At 53.7% G+C, this 16,593-nt stretch overlaps 1 protein-coding gene across 7 annotated transcripts in view; it reads left to right on the forward strand.

Moving 5' to 3' along the window:
• The first annotated feature begins 818 nt into the window (after positions 1-818).
• The window catches only part of KIAA1671 (KIAA1671 ortholog), a 202,133-nt gene continuing 186,358 nt past the window's right edge, over positions 819-16,593 (forward strand). For 3 of the 7 annotated variants that reach the window (XM_072802991.1, XM_072802995.1, XM_072802996.1), the window contains exon 1: positions 819-880. The gene's annotated coding sequence lies outside the window, so the exon portion shown is untranslated. Of the gene's footprint in view, positions 881-1,207; positions 1,442-16,593 lie in introns of those variants that run through there. The other 4 variants (XM_072802993.1, XM_072802994.1, XM_072802992.1 and 1 more) reach the window with 4 other exon arrangements.

Below are 16,593 nucleotides of genomic sequence, written 5' to 3' on the forward strand. Positions count from 1 at the left end.
TTACAATAAATGTGCATGATTTTAGGTCCTCCAGCTATCCATGCCCGGTGCATTTCCTTAGGAGGCCGTGTCGCCAGTGTAATTCAATCTACTCGTGCAATTATTTTTTAAATGTCTGTACGTTCCCCAAGAGCCTGGATCGTGCCAGCTGCTTAGCCACTGTGCGCCCAGCACCCAGCATACAGCGGGTGCTTAATAAAGACGTCTGGAATGAAACGAGTGAAAGGTAGCAACACAGGCATGTGTGGCTTCCTAGGGTTCTCTTAATACGCCTGGCCCCCCACCGCGACAGCAGGGTAGCAGCCGCCCCCCGCGGCAGGCACCCCCTCCCCCCTCCCCCCACCCCCGCCTCCGTGGAGCCAGCAGCGGCCCGCCCCGCCCCCCGCCCCCCGCCCGGGCTGCAGTGCCCCTGCCAGCCGCGAGGGGGCGACAGCGTCCCGCGAAGACCCGCGCCGGCCCCGGGTGCGGCGCCGCAGCCCGGAGGATTCAAGGGGCGCGTCTGCACCAGCGCCGCCCGACCCCCGCGGCCCCAGGCTCTCCCGGTCATCCCCGCCGAGGCCCGGCGCTCGTCCTGGGGACGCGGGCCGGGACCACGAGCACGCCCGAGTCCCGCAGCGCTTCCGGGGGGCGTCCCCGCCCCGCTCGCGGCCTCTGACCCGCCCGACCGGCCCCAGGCCGGGAGCCCGCGGCCCGCCCGCTCCGCCCCGGGGCCCTCCGCGCAGGCGCCGCCGGCCGCGGTTCCCATGGCGACGGGGGCGCGTCCCCGCCCGAGGCCCCGCCCCCAGCAGGCTAGGCTGCGCGGGGCCGCGGCGGCGCGGGCAGGTGCCGCGGGCGGCGGGCAGGTGGCGGCGCGGCGCGGGCCGGCGGCGGCGGCTGCGGGGTAGGTTGTGCGGCGGCCGCCGGCCGCGGGGGGGCTGTGTGCCGCGGGGGCCGGGCGCCGGAGGGGCTGGGGGCGGCGGTGGGCGATGGCCGCCAAGTTTCTGCTCGGCTGAGGCCCCGGGAGAAAAGTTGGCAAAGTTGGCCGGGGAAGAGGTGGGGACCCGGCGGGTCTCCCGGGCCCCTGTCTGCGTGGAGGGGGTCCCGATCCGGGAGCCGGGGCGTCTGTCTCCCGAGACTTGGGAGTGGATCCCGCGGGAAGATCCCGCGCTGGGCAGCCAATGGGTCCCGCGCCGCCAGGCTGAGGACTTGGGGAGTGGATCCCAGGAGTGGACCGGGCGCCGGCGGCCTGAGGTCCCATTCGACCTCCAGCCTGGGGGTGGCGGGGGTCGGCGGCTGCAGACCCGGAGCTCCTGGGCTCTCCCTCACCGCTACGCTTGTCCGAGCCTCGGCAGTGGATTCCGAGAGGAGATCTGGTGGCCGGGAGCTGGGGGATCGCCGGGGATCCGGTACCCAGCCCGGAGCGGCTAGGATCTGGGCGTCCGTGCAGCTTGGAGGCCCGGAGGTGGGCGCTGGGGAGCCGGGGTGCCCGGCGAGGCGGAGCCGCGGGCGAGAGGGTCCTGCGGGCAGCGGAGGCGGCGGAGCGAGCGGCGCGGGGGCGCGGGGCGCGGGGCGCGGGGCGCGGGGGCTCCGGGCGCGCCCTCCCCGCCGGGCCTGCGCCCCCCTCCGCGCGCCTTCCCGGGGCTGAGGCGCCCTGATGGGATTAAGGCTCGGTCCCCCTGCACCCGGGCCGACTCGGGTGGCGCCCATCCCGGGGCCGCGCCGCCCCGGGCCACAGGCGGGGCCCTCGCGGGGAGTAGCCCGCCGACCCCCACCCGCGCCGCGGCCTCTCCACACCCTGCTGGCGCGCACCCGCCTCGGAGCCGGGGCCCGCGCCCTGCGCCCCGCGCCCCGCGCCCCACGCCCCGCGCCCCGGAGCCCTGCTCACGCCCCGCAGCGGGCTGTGCGACCCCGCGCGCCGCCCTGGGTGGCCTGCGCTTCCTGCAGGCCGCGGCTGAACTTTCTCTAGCCGGGAGCAGCCATTACCTCCTGGAAGGGAAAGGGCTGCCTGTACCTGTTGCACAAAGCAAAGAGCTGTTTTCTTTGCAGCTTCTTTGTGACCTTGGGCGCAACGCTTAACCTGAGTCCAGTCTCCTCGCAAGGCAAAGTTGGGTGGGACTGGGGGCTCCGAGTTCTCCCGCTTCCGAGTGGCTGCAGGAGTAATGTGTGTGATAGGTACGGAGCGGGTGGGGGCTCGGTAAATGCTGGGGGGCCCTCATCCTGTGGCCCCTTCTTTGCCATCCCCTGCACTTCCCTTTCGGTATCCCCGGGGAAGCCCCTGAAAGGGGACTGGCTGCCTTTGTAAACTGCAGGATTAGAGAGATATTTAACTCGATCTTTCCTCCCGAGGGGTTTATTGCCCCTCCGATCCTCCTTGCAGAGAGAAGCTCTGGGGTTTGGCTAATCAGTAACCAGGGCATTTGGACAAGCTTTCTCCCTTGGCTCTGCTTTCCTTTTCCTAATCCACGGAGGCTCCTGGACAAACATGCATTCTCCTCTAGATGCTGGCATCCCATCCCTGGGACAGTTCCCAAGGGAGTTGTGCAGCAGACACCAGCCCCGGTCTCGGTCTCGGGGATGCTAGGGGGAATCCTTTTTAAAGGATTTGTATGCCTGACAAGGGTGCACTTCCCTGAGAGAAGTGCAGGGGTCCTCACTGTGTCTGGGCACAGGTTCCAGCTGGGCTCAGGAGCAGGTTCATTCAACCGCTGTGTGTATTGAGCACCTACTATGCGGCAGACCCATGCAGGATCTGTCCTCCTGGCGTTACATGCTAGTGCTCCACTGAGTCAGCTGTGCTGATTCTTGATGTTGGGGTTGCAACCCTCACCCCAGATTCTGAGGGTGGAGGACGCCCCACCCCCACGTGGAGGTTGGGGGGTGGGGGTGGGGGGTCTCTTATTCAAGGCTGACCTTGACAGGAGGATGGAACAGCCCATTGTCTGGCACTGGGCATATCTTCCCTCATGGCATCTCCAGAATACATTTCTGACCAATTCAGAAAAAGAACCCCTGAGGAATATTTTAAATGTGCTTCATTCATTCATTGTTACATGCATACGTGCCATGTGATAAGTATTTCAAGACGTTGTGTCAAAGGGGAGGCTAGCAGTCACAACACCGAGGGGTAAAGCCTTGTGAAAGGAGGCAGTTGTTAGAGGGGAGAGCTCTGATAATGGACAGAGGGGGTGATGCCTCCCTTCTGGCAAGGGGTTAGGGTTGGGGGGTCAGGGGCTTTAGTTTCCTGGAGAACTTGCCATGGTGCTATGGGCCAGAAAAAGGGAACAGAACAGCCTGAACACAGGAGGGAGCATGGGGTGTTGGCAGGAGATGCTGACCGGGGCCAGGTCAACCATTCTCAGGGGTTTGGACTTTATTCCAGGGCTGTGGATACTGTGGAAGTTTCTCTGTGGGAGAGGGATGGGGTCAGATGTATGTCTTGGGAAGCTTGCCTTGTTCTTATGAGGAGGCTCAGAGGCCAGTGAGGAGCTGCTAGAAAAATCCAGATGAGAGGCAGTGGTTGTCTGAACTTGCTTAGGGACGTTGGTCAGTATGATATATAGAGAGCCACGCCGTTGAAGACCCCTTCCTGGAAGCAGAGCAGTCTCTCCCCGAGGAGGAAACCCCATGAAGGAGTGGCCTGAAGGTCATACCAGTATTCCATCCGATTTGGCAACCCTTTCTGAGCGCTCCTGGTCTACCTGCCCAGGGATGGTCATAAACATCCACGTCCTTGGGACTTTACACTTGCACTTGCCACCTTCCCATGTTGGGGAGCGGGGCTCCTTATTCCCATTTCACAGATGCAGGACTTGGTAATGTGGCAAGGTCTTTGCCAGTCACTGTGGTAGAGCAGGGATTTGAATTTGCTTCCAACTTAACAGCTTGGGGGTGTTTGGAGTCTCTGAGGTGGATTAGAGAAGCCTCGGGGTGGTGAGGCTGAGTCAGTGTGCAGCAGGGTAAACCCGAGGAGGCCTTCCAGGAGGGGACAGGGATAGAAAGGAGGGAGCCAGGGTGGGGGTGGGGGGTTACTGGGGGCATACCCAGGCCCCGCCTTTCCTGGCTGTGGTCTTGGGCATTATACTTGTTTTGAGACTCAATTTTCTCATCTGTAAAATGGGCTCAGGATAGGATGGATCCTCCCCTCGCTCCGAGGACTGTTACGTGAGTTCGGTGAAGCGTACATGGAAGTGCCAGGCGCAGGGTCTGCACTGGCCTGCGCTCACTAAGTCATGGGTATGATAATTATCATTTTGGCTTGTGATCAGGATGTGTTTCAAGCAAGGAGCACCTCTCCCAACCCAGCATGTGTGGGGGTGGGGAGGGGGAGCGGGGCATCCGCAGGTGACACTTGAGCTGAGTCTTGAAGGATGAGTAGGAGGCAAGGGGAGGACATTTCAGGCAGAATGAGCAGCACAGGCAAAGGCATGGCTTACCTGGAGAATTGCATGCTAATTAGTATGCCCAGAACACAGAGTGTGTTGAATGAATGAAAGACCTTTGGGAATAAAATTTTCTCTTTACACCCCCTGGCACTCCCTAAATACCTGAGCAGGAAGGCTTTGCCAGGTTTGGGATATAAAAGAGGACAGGAAGGGGATGCCAGGGTGGCTCAGGTCATGATCCAGGGTCCTGGTGATCTCAAGCCCCAGCTTGGGCTCCCGGTTCAGTAGGGAGTCTGCTTCTCCCTCTGCCTCTGCCTCTCCATTCGTGCTCTTGCTTGGTCTCTCTCTCAAATGAGCAAATTAAAAAAAAAAAAGCAGGAACATCTCTGTCTAGGAGTTCAGTATCCCTTACCTCTCCTTACCCCACTCACCTCTCCAGGTAGGACTGACCCCAGACAAGCCGCTTCCCACTTAAAACCTCAGTTTCTTCCTCTGTAAAATGGGACAGTTGGAGAGAATGTAAGTGAAGCACAGAACACACCAGAATACCAACTGTTCACTAAACCCCTCGTATGTGCCAGGCTCTGGGCTGAACTCTTTGTTCTTTTTTTAAAATTTTTCACAACAAACCTGGGCGATGCCTGTTTTGGGGACACTTGGTTTTGTGGTTTATGAAGCTGAGGGTCCGAGAGTTCTCTCCACTTGCACTTTTCAAACTCCTGTCATTTAAAAGGATGCCAACACACTACAGCAGTTGAGGGACACACACACACACACACACACACACACACACACACATACACATTTTTTCCCCTTGGATCCGATGAATATTTTATTGAGAATCGTATGTGGGCAATTCAAAAGGGCCTCTGCCTTCAGGAATCTGGTCAATCAGATGGGAGGACAAGTGGTGGGGAGGCTACGTTAGGCTGGTATGCAAATGAGCATGTGCTGGACTTCTGCTTCATACTGCTGCTCTGTTAATTGCTCAGTTAGATGACCTTTGAAATATTCTGTAGCCTTGTCTCTATTAAGAGTATAAATATGTCCCCAAAGTGTGATCATGGAGTATTTACATCACTGAGTCAGAAGCGATACACATATGTATGCTATAGATAAATAGATAAATTTTTCTTTTGTATTGTGAAAGTAATATGGAACACACCAAATACTTCAAAGATGGCAAAATGATAGTATTTTAAGTGACAGGTGAGTCTCTCGTGCCAGACCTTGCCACACTCTGCTAATGATCTAAGTTATTTTTATGCTCACGCTGGAGCCACATGGAAGAAATTGAATCTTGGGTTTGCCACTTATCAGCTGTGTGACTCTGGGCAGGTGATTCAACCTCTCTGAGCCCCAGTTTCTTCGATTGTGACCAGGGGCAAATTGTGGGTCTTCTGAGGATTGCTGTGCGGAGCGAAGGAGGAGGACCTGGCCTGTGGCCCGTGCTCAGTATTCGTTGGCTGTTACCCTTCTTCTGCTTGTTACTTACTGTACTGGAGTTGTTACCCTTCCTCCAGCTCGAGACTTCATGCTCCAAAAAGGCAGAGAAACCCTGTCTTCGCTTGTTTGCTCTGCAAACACTTGCGGAATAAGCACATGAATCCTATGTGTAGACATAATCTTTGAACAACAGCGATTATAAGACAAAGAATTTCGCACATAAGTTAAAAATAGATTTGGGTACTTTCCCATTCCAGCATGTGTTGACTGACCCCTATTCTTTAAAAAGCTGAATAATAGGGATCCCTGGGTGGCGCCGCGGTTTGGCGCCTGCCTTTGGCCCAGGGCGCGATCCTGGAGACCCCGGATCGAATCCCACGTCGGGCTCCCGGTGCATGGAGCCTGCTTCTCCCTCTGCCTGTGTCTCTGCCTCTCTCTCTCTCTCTCTTTCTCTCTCTGACTATCATAAATAAATAAAAAATTAAAAAAAAAAAGCTGAATAATATACCCCAACGCCTGAAGGTGCTATTAGTTATTGAACAGATAGATCCCCTGTACATGGGTGTTGAGCAGTTTGGGTTTTACTGTGATGCACGCTGGTGTAATAGACATCTCTGTTCTGCGTGTTTGCACACTTCTTGCGTTCCGATTGGACGGCAGATTCCAGGAAGCTGAAGTGTTGGAGGAAAGGGTGTTTGGGATGTTGATCCAGCCTGCCCCGGTTCCCTCCTGAGCTGTTGTGCATTTCACATTCCTCCTGAGGCCTGGGAGAGAGAGCCTGTAGGTATATTTCAGAGGGAGGGAACAGTGGATGGCGCTGTCCTACTGGTGGCCATGGGAGTAGCGTCTGGTGCGATCTAGGGAGAGTGATAGTTCCTGCAGGCAGCACACTTTGCAGCCCTTGGGTTTGAATCCAGCCTGTTGGGGGACTGTATCCTGGAAGATATTTGCCCATTGAACACACAAGTCCATCTACTTCCCTCTAGAAATAGGTGGCTTTGTATTAGTCAGGTTTTCCTATGATAATACTGTGTAACAAGCATCTCCCAAGTCGCAGTTGTCTTTAACAGCAAACCATTTGTTTCATGCTCCCAGGCCAGCAGAGGACTCAGCTGAACTTGGCGGGGGTTTGGGAGGCTGGCTGGCCATGAGGCTTTGATACTGCTCCATGTATCTTCACCTGGATGCCCAGGCTGCCAGGCAGTGGCTTTTCTGTGGTGGACAGTAGACACTCATGAGCTCAGTGGGAGCCCACGGTGCCTCAGGAAGTCTCTACAAGGAACTCGTGCTGTGTTCCTTCTGCTCCCATTTGGTCAAAGCAAGATACACGGCCAAGCCCAACATCAGGCAGAAAGACCTAATGGAGGCTGAGTGGGAGGGAGTATATATTTTCTGTCACAGTCAGGTTTCTGATGGGGCAGGGGCAGGACAGAGTCTGGGTTGAGGGTCAGCCCGGAGGGGGTGCTGAGAATTGTGCCTCGTTTGTGAGGGACACACCAACGCAGGGCTCTGCTTAAGGAGACCTGGTTAGAGTCGATAACCCAGAACAGGTGGTTCTTGTGTGCGAGCCTCAGTTTCCCCATCTGGAAAATGGGAACAGTGTGCCCTCTCTGGCAGAGCTCTGTGAAGCTCAAACATGATATCGGATAAGGAGGTGTTTTGTGTCTGTGATATGAGGTGGGAAGGTGAGGGATCATTGTCTTAATTGATTTTTTTTTTTGAAGATTTTATTTATTTGACAGAGAGAGAGCGAGCACAAGCAGGGGGAGTGGCAGGCAGAGGGAGAGGGAGAAGCAGGCTCTCCATGGAGCAAAAGGCCCGACGTGGGGCTCTATCCCAGGACCTGGGATCATGACCCAAGACAAAGGCAGACGCCTAACTGACTGAGCCACCCAGGCACCCCTTGATTGGTTTTTTAAAAATTAATTAATTTATTGTAGGGGGAGAGAGAGACAGCATGGGAGGAGTGGAAGAGAGAGAGGGAGAGAATCTTAAGCAGGCTCCATGCTAAGTGTGGAGCCTGACATGGGGCTCGATCCCAAGACCCTGAGATCAGGACCTGAGCTGAAACCAAGTATTGGATGCTTAACTGACTGAGCCACCCAGGCGCCCCTTGATTGATTTTTGCTTTGGATTTGATTTATAGTCCCTCAGGCTGTGGTCCTGCAGCCAGTGGAGCCGGGGAGCACGGTGAGGCCAGGGAAAGGCTATTCAAATCCCCGCTCTGGGCACACGACCTCCCACCAGCCTCATTACGTCTTCGAGCCTCCGTTTTCCCATCTGTAAAGTGGACGTAGGGTCGGTGCTTGTGACTGTCAGCGAGAAGGGCTATGCAACACCTGGCGCGAGGTGGGTCAGCAGCCGCTGGTGCCCGTGCGCCGTGGAGCTGCTGCGGTCCCGGCTGCCGTGGAATGTGGAGTTCTGGAGAATCGGGTATTCCCAGTACCTCTTGGGAATATTGTGGGGACTCTGTACTCAGACTGCCTGGGTTCAAAGCCCAGCGCCAGCACTCTCCAGCTGTGTGACTTTGGGCCAGGCAGTTAACCCCTTGTGCCTTAGTTTCCGCGTCTGTAAAATAGGAGTAATACTGGCATCTGCCACAGTAACTGGGCTCGTACATAGTGCGTGCTAATGAACGTGCGTACTTGCGTCAGCATTATCTTCACTGTTATCTTGTATTATTATGAGTCTGCAGAGGCGCAGGGAGGTTGCTTCTGGTCTTGGGAACCCCCAGGGCCTTGGGAAAGGGGTGAGGAGAGGGACATTTCTAGGATCTCTGCTTCTGAGCAGGTGTTCTGCCCCCTTCTGCTGCAGCTGGGGGGCTTTCTGTTAATGGGTTCCTGTTTATTTTATTTATTTTTTAAAATTTATTAATGGGAGGGCAGCCCCGGTGGCTCAGTGGTTTAGTGCCGCCTTCAGCCCAGGGCGTGATCCTAGAGACCTGGGATCGAGTCCCACATTGGGCTCCCTGCAGGAAGCCTGCTTCTCCCTCTGCCTGTGTCTCTGCCTCTCTCTCTCTCTCTCTCTCTCGTGAATAAATAAATAAAATCTTTTAAAAAATAAATAAATTTATTAATGGGAGACACGGGGGGTGGGGCAGAGAGGCAGAGACACAGGCAGGGGAGAAGCAGGCTCCATGCAGGGAGCCGGACGTGGGACTTGATCCCGGGTCTCGAGGATCACACCCTGGGCTGAAGGCGGCGCTAAACCGCTGAGCCACCCGGGCTGCCCTGGGTTCCTGTTTATATGGCATTCTCTTCCCAGGACAGACACTACCTGCTGGGGAGGAACCTAGTGCCTTTATAAATCACTCCTCACTCAGGACGCCTGGGTGGCTCAGTCGGTTAAGCATCTGGCTTCGGCTCAGGTCATGATCTCGGGGTCCTGGGATCGAGCTCTGCATCAGGCTCCCTGCTCAGTGGGTTACCTGCTTTTCCCTTCCTTCTGCCTGCTGTTCCCCCTGCTTGTGCTCTCTCTCTGTCAAACAAATAAATAAAATCCTAAAAACAACAACACACTGCACTATTGAACCTGGGGCCGCCCCAGCCAGGGAAGAGTCCCGGAAGCTCTGAATTTAAGGAATGTTCACACTGCCCGTGGTGGAGGCCCTCAGCGGGCTTCAGGAAGCCGTGATTGTGAGTATTGGTGGAGGCCACCAAGCTAGGTGTGCAGGGTTAGAGGCCACCTAACTAGAAGGCCTAGAAGGCCACTCACTCCTTCTTTTGTTCATTTGATGAACACTGATGCTATGTGGATCATGTGCTCAGTCCTGTGCTGGCTGTGGGGGAAATGGGGTTCAGCTGGGTGTCAGGGTGGGTCTCTGAAGGATGCTGGGTGGGGTAGGTAGAGTTTCCGGGGTGCCCCATGCATGGATTCCTGTGTGACCCTGGGCAGGTCACTTCACCTCTCTGAGCATTTCCTCATCCGTAGGTGAGTCTCCAATGCTCTGAGATGTCCCTGGAGGTGAGAAAGGATAGCTTTTGGCCTGGTGGGACCTCATGGTTTCTTCCTGGGTCTCTGTGCCTTCAGAAGTTTGGAATTGGGGCCCCTGGATGGCTCAGTCGGTTAAGCGTCTGACTCTTGGTTTTAGCTCGGGTCGTGAGCTCGAGCCCGACGTCGGGCTGTGTGCTCAGTGTGGAGTCTGCTTGGGATTCTCTCCCTCTCCTGCTCTCTCCACCCCTCCCCCTGCATCTAAAAATAAATAAATAAAATCTTTAAATTAAAAAAAGTTTGGGGTTGATGAGGAAGCTGCCTTTCTTCCACTTGGTGAGACTCAGCTTTTGAGGACACTGATGGTATTTATAGTAAAATAAAACCAGTAAGAGAGTATTCGTGCTCTCCTGGGCACGGTGCTCATCTGTGTTTCTTTTGATTCTCGTGGCCCCATTTTACAGAAGAGAAAACCAAGGCTCAAGGAGGGAGTCGCACGCCCAGGGTCACCGCTGGGAAGGGTAAATGCAGGTCCATGCAGCCTGACAGCGGCCCCTGCGTTCTCCCCCGCCCCCGCCAGCTGCCTCCCTGGCGGTAAAGCAGGACAGCCCCAACATTTTGTCCTGTCTCCATCACGTGGTTGCTGCGTGACTTTGGGCAAGTAACTTGGCCTCTCTGAGCCTCAGTCCTCACCTGTGGAAAGAAAATGCTAAGATTTTCCCTGTGAGGTCCTTGTGGGACTGGGTGGGGTAACCATATAAAGCTGCCCGCACACAGGAGGCACTTGAAATATGGGAGCCCTTCCCCATAAAAAGATCACCTTAGGGTCTTTAAAACAAATGTCTGTAAGATATGCCAAGGCGGACACCTGGGTGGGCTCAGTGGTTGAATATCTGCCTTCGGGTCAGGTTGTGACCCCAGGGTCCTGGGATCGAGTCCCGCATTGGGCTCCCCACAGGGAGCCTGCTTCTCCCTCTGCCTCTGTCTCTGCCTCTCTCTGTATCTCTCATGAATAAATAAATAAAAATTTAAAAAAAGATACGCCAAGGAATTGCTTTATAAATCACAATATAAATCTCTCTTGCTTGATGTAGCAGCAGAAATAGTAACAGTGGCTATAATAAGTCACAGTTAGCTTGGATTGACTGCTTCGTATATGCTACTCCGATTCCAGTTCCTTGGACAGAAATGTGCATTTGTGCATTATTTTATCTCCTCCTTTACAGAATCCTTTCTTCAACCTATGAAGAATGGTGTTCGTGTCATTCCCATTTTACAGACGGGGAAGCTGAGTCTTTGAGAGCAGGCGGAGAGCCCTGAGCCCCTTGGTGTGTGAACGTCACCGCCGGTGTCCCGCTCGTTGGGGACCCGGCTGTATTTGCAAAGGCTCCGGGTCAGGCTACGGCTCCCAGCGCACTATTTATAGCTCTTTTCTTTTTGTTTGGTGTCCTCAGTGACGAAAGCCCTTTCTGGGACTGGCCTGTTCACCCGGGTGAGGGGGTGGTGGTGGTGAGGCACGGCTGGGAGAAGGAGACTCGGGTGTCGTGGGGTCTCCCAGTAGAAGGGGATGCCAGCGGGCCCGTTGGGGACACTGAGCTCACCGTGTGCCATCACGCCCGCTGCCCTGCCCGGGTGTGAGGCCTGGGCCTCGGTGGGCGCTGTGCCCGCGGAGCGCTGCCCTGTGCTCCGGGCTGGGCCGGGGCGGGACTGCTGGGGGATCTCCCAGGGCCCTTTGGCCTGGGAAGCTGCCAGGGATTGTTTCCTTCATGTTAGGCCCCAGCCCTGGAAACTCTTGTCTTTGTTTCTAGAACTGATTGCCTGCACGCCAGGGACTGTGCTTGGCCTGTGAGGGGGTCCTAGGTCATGGGAGGGAACCCAGTGTCGTGGAATGAGTCCTGGGCCAGAAGTCAGGACTCTGAGTTCTAGTGGCAGCTACTCTGCTGTGTCCTTGGGGAAGCCCCTTCCCCTCTCTGGGCCTCTTTCACCGGGGAAGAGGGTAGCTCCAGAGCCTCTTACTCAGCTTGAGGTAAAAGTAGCAAAGTCCGGATTTGAACTCAGGCCTGCCTCCTGCAAACCCAGACTCTCTATAATAATGCGTAAGGCAGCTGGATGCCTTCTCCCCATCATCCCCTGACCCTGTGGGAAATATCATTCCCCCCTCCCCGAGAATTTCCAGGGCAGCACTTCCTTTCCTCCTCTGGGATGGTTGATCATTTTCATCTTTGTTATTTATTAAGTGCCTACTGTGTACCAGGGCCTGCACTGGGCCCGGGTCTCAGGGCTGCCTGGGGCGTGGCCTCTGCCCTCTCAGGGGAGAGAGAGGAGGGGGACGAGAGTGGTGTGCTCAGGGCTGGGACGGGGAGTAGGGGCCCTGCGGGCACTGTTCTCCTGGTTCCGCTTCTGCCAGTTTGTAGCCAAGCTGTTTCCCATGAGGCACTTGGGATTTGGATGCGAGGGGAAGTGTTGGCACCAAGCAGACCACCTTCTCCTTGGAGCGGCGACAGGTGCACAGTTACTGTCGGCACTAACTCTGGAAAGGAGGCGGTCATGCCTCCCAGTGTCGCCTTTATGCACATGGTCTTCATCACAGCCCACAGCACAGGAAAAGCTTCTGCTTTTCCTTCTTTCAGTTCATTAAAAATGGGGGTTTTGTTGGAAGGGCGGGGGGACAGCAAAAAGCTTTGGAAGAATTTTTGGAATGCCCAGAATGCTGGCTGACCCAGCAGAACAAGTGTGAGCCATCTGCCCTGGCTTTGGGGTCAGATGGGCTTCTGTGGGGGCTCTCTGGGTGTCACCCACTTCCTGTCCTAAGGCCTGAGTCACCCCCGAATGGTGGCTGTCCCATGGACGGCAGCTGGAGCCTGAACACGCTGCCCAGGTTTGGAGCCGAGCAGCCCTGGCTGTTTTGTCACCCACCACGGGAGTGGCCTCCCTTCTTGGCCTCAGTGTCCACACCTGTGGAATGGGGATGCTGACGCCTGCCTCCCAGCTTGGCCACGAGCTCTTAGCAAGTCGCTGTCTGTGCTGTCCTGTTGGGTGGGTGGCGCTGCCAGGTGAGGCCCCTTCTCTCTGGAGCACTATGGGGTTCCCGTACCTTTGTGCTACACTTGGTGGGTCCCTCTGCCTTATTCGGTTGTCCCCTGCACGCCTGGCATGTAGTGGCTTGAGATTACTGCTTGTTAAGTGACTCTTGTTTCATTTTCCAAATTAATAATTTTTATTCTCTTTTTGTCCTTATTATAATACATTTACATCATATACTTTTTTTTATAAATTTTTTTTAATTTTTATTTATTTATGATAGTCACAGAGAGAGAGAGAGAGAGAGAGGGGCAGAGACACAGGCAGAGGGAGAAGCAGGCTCCATGCACCGGGAGCCCGATGTGGGATTCGATCCCGGGTCTCTGGGATCGTGTCCTGGGCCAAAGGCAGGCGCCAAACCGCTGCGCCACCCAGGGATCCTTACATCATATACTTTTACATTATAATACAATACGTTTTTTTTTCTCCATTGGCGAGCATTTAGAAATAATAGATAACCCAAAAGGAGGAGATAAAACTCTTCTAATCCCACTTCTTTTTTTTTTTTTTTTTTTTTTTTTATCTTTCTAATCCCACTTCTAAAGATAACCAGTGGTGATATTTTGAAGGTTGACCTCTAGACTTGTCGGTCACACTGTGTGCACATCCATGGGATTGAAAGATGTCAGCGCCATATCTTGGGTGTCAGGATGTTGGCTTTATTCTCAGGCAGCTTGGTTCTAATCCTGGCTCTGTGACCTAGCTGTGTGACCTTAGGCAGCTCACTTCCCCTCTCTGAGCCTCAGTTGCTCCTCTGTAATGTGAGGCTATGTGAGGATTCAGGGAGTTAATGTGTGTGAAAGGATTAGAGGTGCCTGGCACACAGCAAATGCATCATTTCTGTTAGCTGTTATTTTATCTGTATGTGTATTTTTTTTTTCTTGTTTTGAGCGGTGGGCCCTTTTCTAGGAATGTTGAATGTAAAAGTGGTGGATTTGGACATTAGGTTGGGGGGACCCCCAGACTACCTCCTCTGGGAGTGCCCAGTTGTGCTCAGTTTCCTGTCAGAGATGAGGGCTGCTCAGAATGGGGGTTGGGCCAGGTGCTTTGGCCCACACAAAGCGTTCTGGATGCTCTTAGAAGCCAGTCCTGATCTTTATCGCTCGGGGATGTTTCCTGTCCCCACTGAGGCCTGGGCGTTGTCCAAGTTAAAGCAGCTGGAGGATCCCAGGGGGCTGGAAGTGACCCCTGTAAGATGAGCTCAGCAGGAAACCTTCCTCCTCCTGCTCTGGCTGCAGCTGTGGCTTCAGGATGGGCAGGGTCAGCTGGCTACCCCCTAAGAAGGTCTAGAAGCTAAGAAGTCACCTGGACACATGTGGGACCCAGAGGCCTGGAGAGAGGAAGCGGTAAATGGGGCTTGGTTTTCCGAGGTGAATTTCAGGTTGGTGATATCCACGGAGGGGGGGGAAGTGATGTCCCCCTTTGCTCCCTCTGTGACCATGGGTGAGTTAGATGACTGGATTTGCTCTCAGCTTCCTTGTCTGTAAAATGGGGGTGGTAGGAGGTCTCCCTTTATTAGATTGTTGTGCCACGACATATAAAGGCTCCTAGCACAGCCAGGCACACAGTCAGGGCCTTCTCCCCACCGATTATTGCCATTTCGTACATTTATAACAAAAACGCTGACTGAGCAGACTGGGTGCTAAGTACTTGCTGTGATCATCACACTGAATCCTTGTAATAAACTGTAGTTGCAATTGCTAATAACTCTACTGTCCTGCCGTCTGATTCCGCATTGCTTGGGGGTACACTTAACCAGGGCTCCACACCTTTGACAGTGTAGTGAGACATCCAGCACACAGTAAGTGATCAATAAAAGGCAGCCATAGTGGTTAACTATTTTTATTTTGCTGTCACTCTGCAGCACTGATTGTATGCGAGGCAGACCACCCAACCCAACGTCTGCAATTTGGAGCACCTGCCCCTGTGACGGCTTCTTCTGGAGCCGATCCTAAAAACCACTGCTGGTTTTCATTGTCCTTTGCCCCGCTTTAGTGGTCCCCCAGGTCCCGATCACCCTCAGCTGCTCTGAAGGATGGCTGCTGAGTCTTTGGAGGTACCCATTCACCCATCCATCCATGTACCCATGTATGCATACATCCATTCACCCACCGCAGATTGAATATTGTACCCACACTGTGGCACATCCCAGATGTCTCCCTAATTGGGTAATGAATAATTTGACTCTTGTTGTGGGATGTGGTACTGAATTTGGGAAACTGTGTTTTTGGGGGGTGGAGCACAGAGGAAGGAGTCTGGTTAGTAGGCAGTGTTGGGAAGATAGCTGGCCTTGCATGCTGCTGGCTTGGGCTGTGGCCTGGCTGTACCAGGCTGTACCCTTCATATGCCACTGTTTCCAGACACGTTTCTTTGATAGTGCTTCCAGGGGGAGAATGATCCTGCGGGGGCGGGGGGTTCAGCTTCTAGAGTGTGTGTACTGTGAGGGCGTAGCTGTAGGGTAGGCAGCTGGACCAGGCCTGAAACCCAAGATGATGCTGAAGAGAGATGCTAAGCTTTAAGTGTAACTCTGTGGGTGGTACTTATTACAAAAACAATATAGAGTTATTGTAGAGGGTGGTTCTTATTGCAAAAACAATACAGATTCATTATAGAGCATAAGCAGCACACTCACATACACACATACCCACAATACCCTACAAAAAGCAACCAAAATGTTAACCACCTAGATATATATTACAGTGCTTAACAATAACTAAAATAATAAGATTAATGTTTATTGAGCACTTGCTAAATGCTTTCCATGCTTGATCTCATTTCACCCATTTGGAAAACCATACTCATGAGAGATTTGAATTCAGGACCTTGTTCTCATGAGCATATGTTCAGAATCATCCAAAGGATCTGGTCTTCCACTGATTCTTCCACCTACCCTCCATCTACTTTTCCATCCCTTCTTCTATCCATCCTTTTATCTACCCATCGATTTTTTCTATCTACCCACCCATTCACCCCGCCATCTACCCATCTTTCCTTCCTTCCTTCCACCCATCCATCCGTCCATTCATCTTTCCATATAATCATCCATCCTTCCACTTACCTATCCATCCAACCATCCATCTGTCCATCCATCCATCCATCCATCCACCCATCCACCCATCAGTTTACCCACCCAAATGTCTGTCATCAGTGTATGTATCATGCTTCACATATATCCACCCATCTACCCATACATCCTTCTGCCCATTCACCCATCCATCCATGTACCCATGTATGCATACATCCATTTACCCACCTATTTATTCCCCATCCATCCAACCATTTTTCCATCCACCCATCCATCCATCTCATGCAACTATTTATTGAGCACCTGCTCTGTTCCAGTCACCTCTGTACTAAGGATACAACAGGATTCAGTGCCTTTATGGGTCAGACCTTCTAGTGGGGTGAAGCAGGTACATGGCCTCATTAACAAGACAGTTTTATTTGTTTTTTATTTTTTATTTTTTTTATTTATTTAATTTTTTTATTTTTATTTATTTTTTATTTTTTATTTTTTTAAAGAGAGAGAGCATGAGTGTGGGGGGAGGGGCAGAGGATGAGGGAGAGAGCGAAATCTTAAGCATGCTTCATGCCCAGTGTGAGCCTGACATTGGGCTCATCTCATGACCCTGAGATCATGACCTGAGCCAAAATCAAGTTAGAAGCTTAACTGACTGAGCCATCCAGATGCCCCAAGACACAGTTTTACATACTAGTTAAGAGCAATGGTGAAAATAAAAGGTGATGTGAAAACTAGGTATCAGGTTTTTTTTTG

This window comes from Canis lupus, chromosome 27 (assembly GCF_048164855.1).
Source record: "Canis lupus baileyi chromosome 27, mCanLup2.hap1, whole genome shotgun sequence".
Classification (NCBI taxonomy): domain Eukaryota; kingdom Metazoa; phylum Chordata; class Mammalia; order Carnivora; family Canidae; genus Canis; species Canis lupus.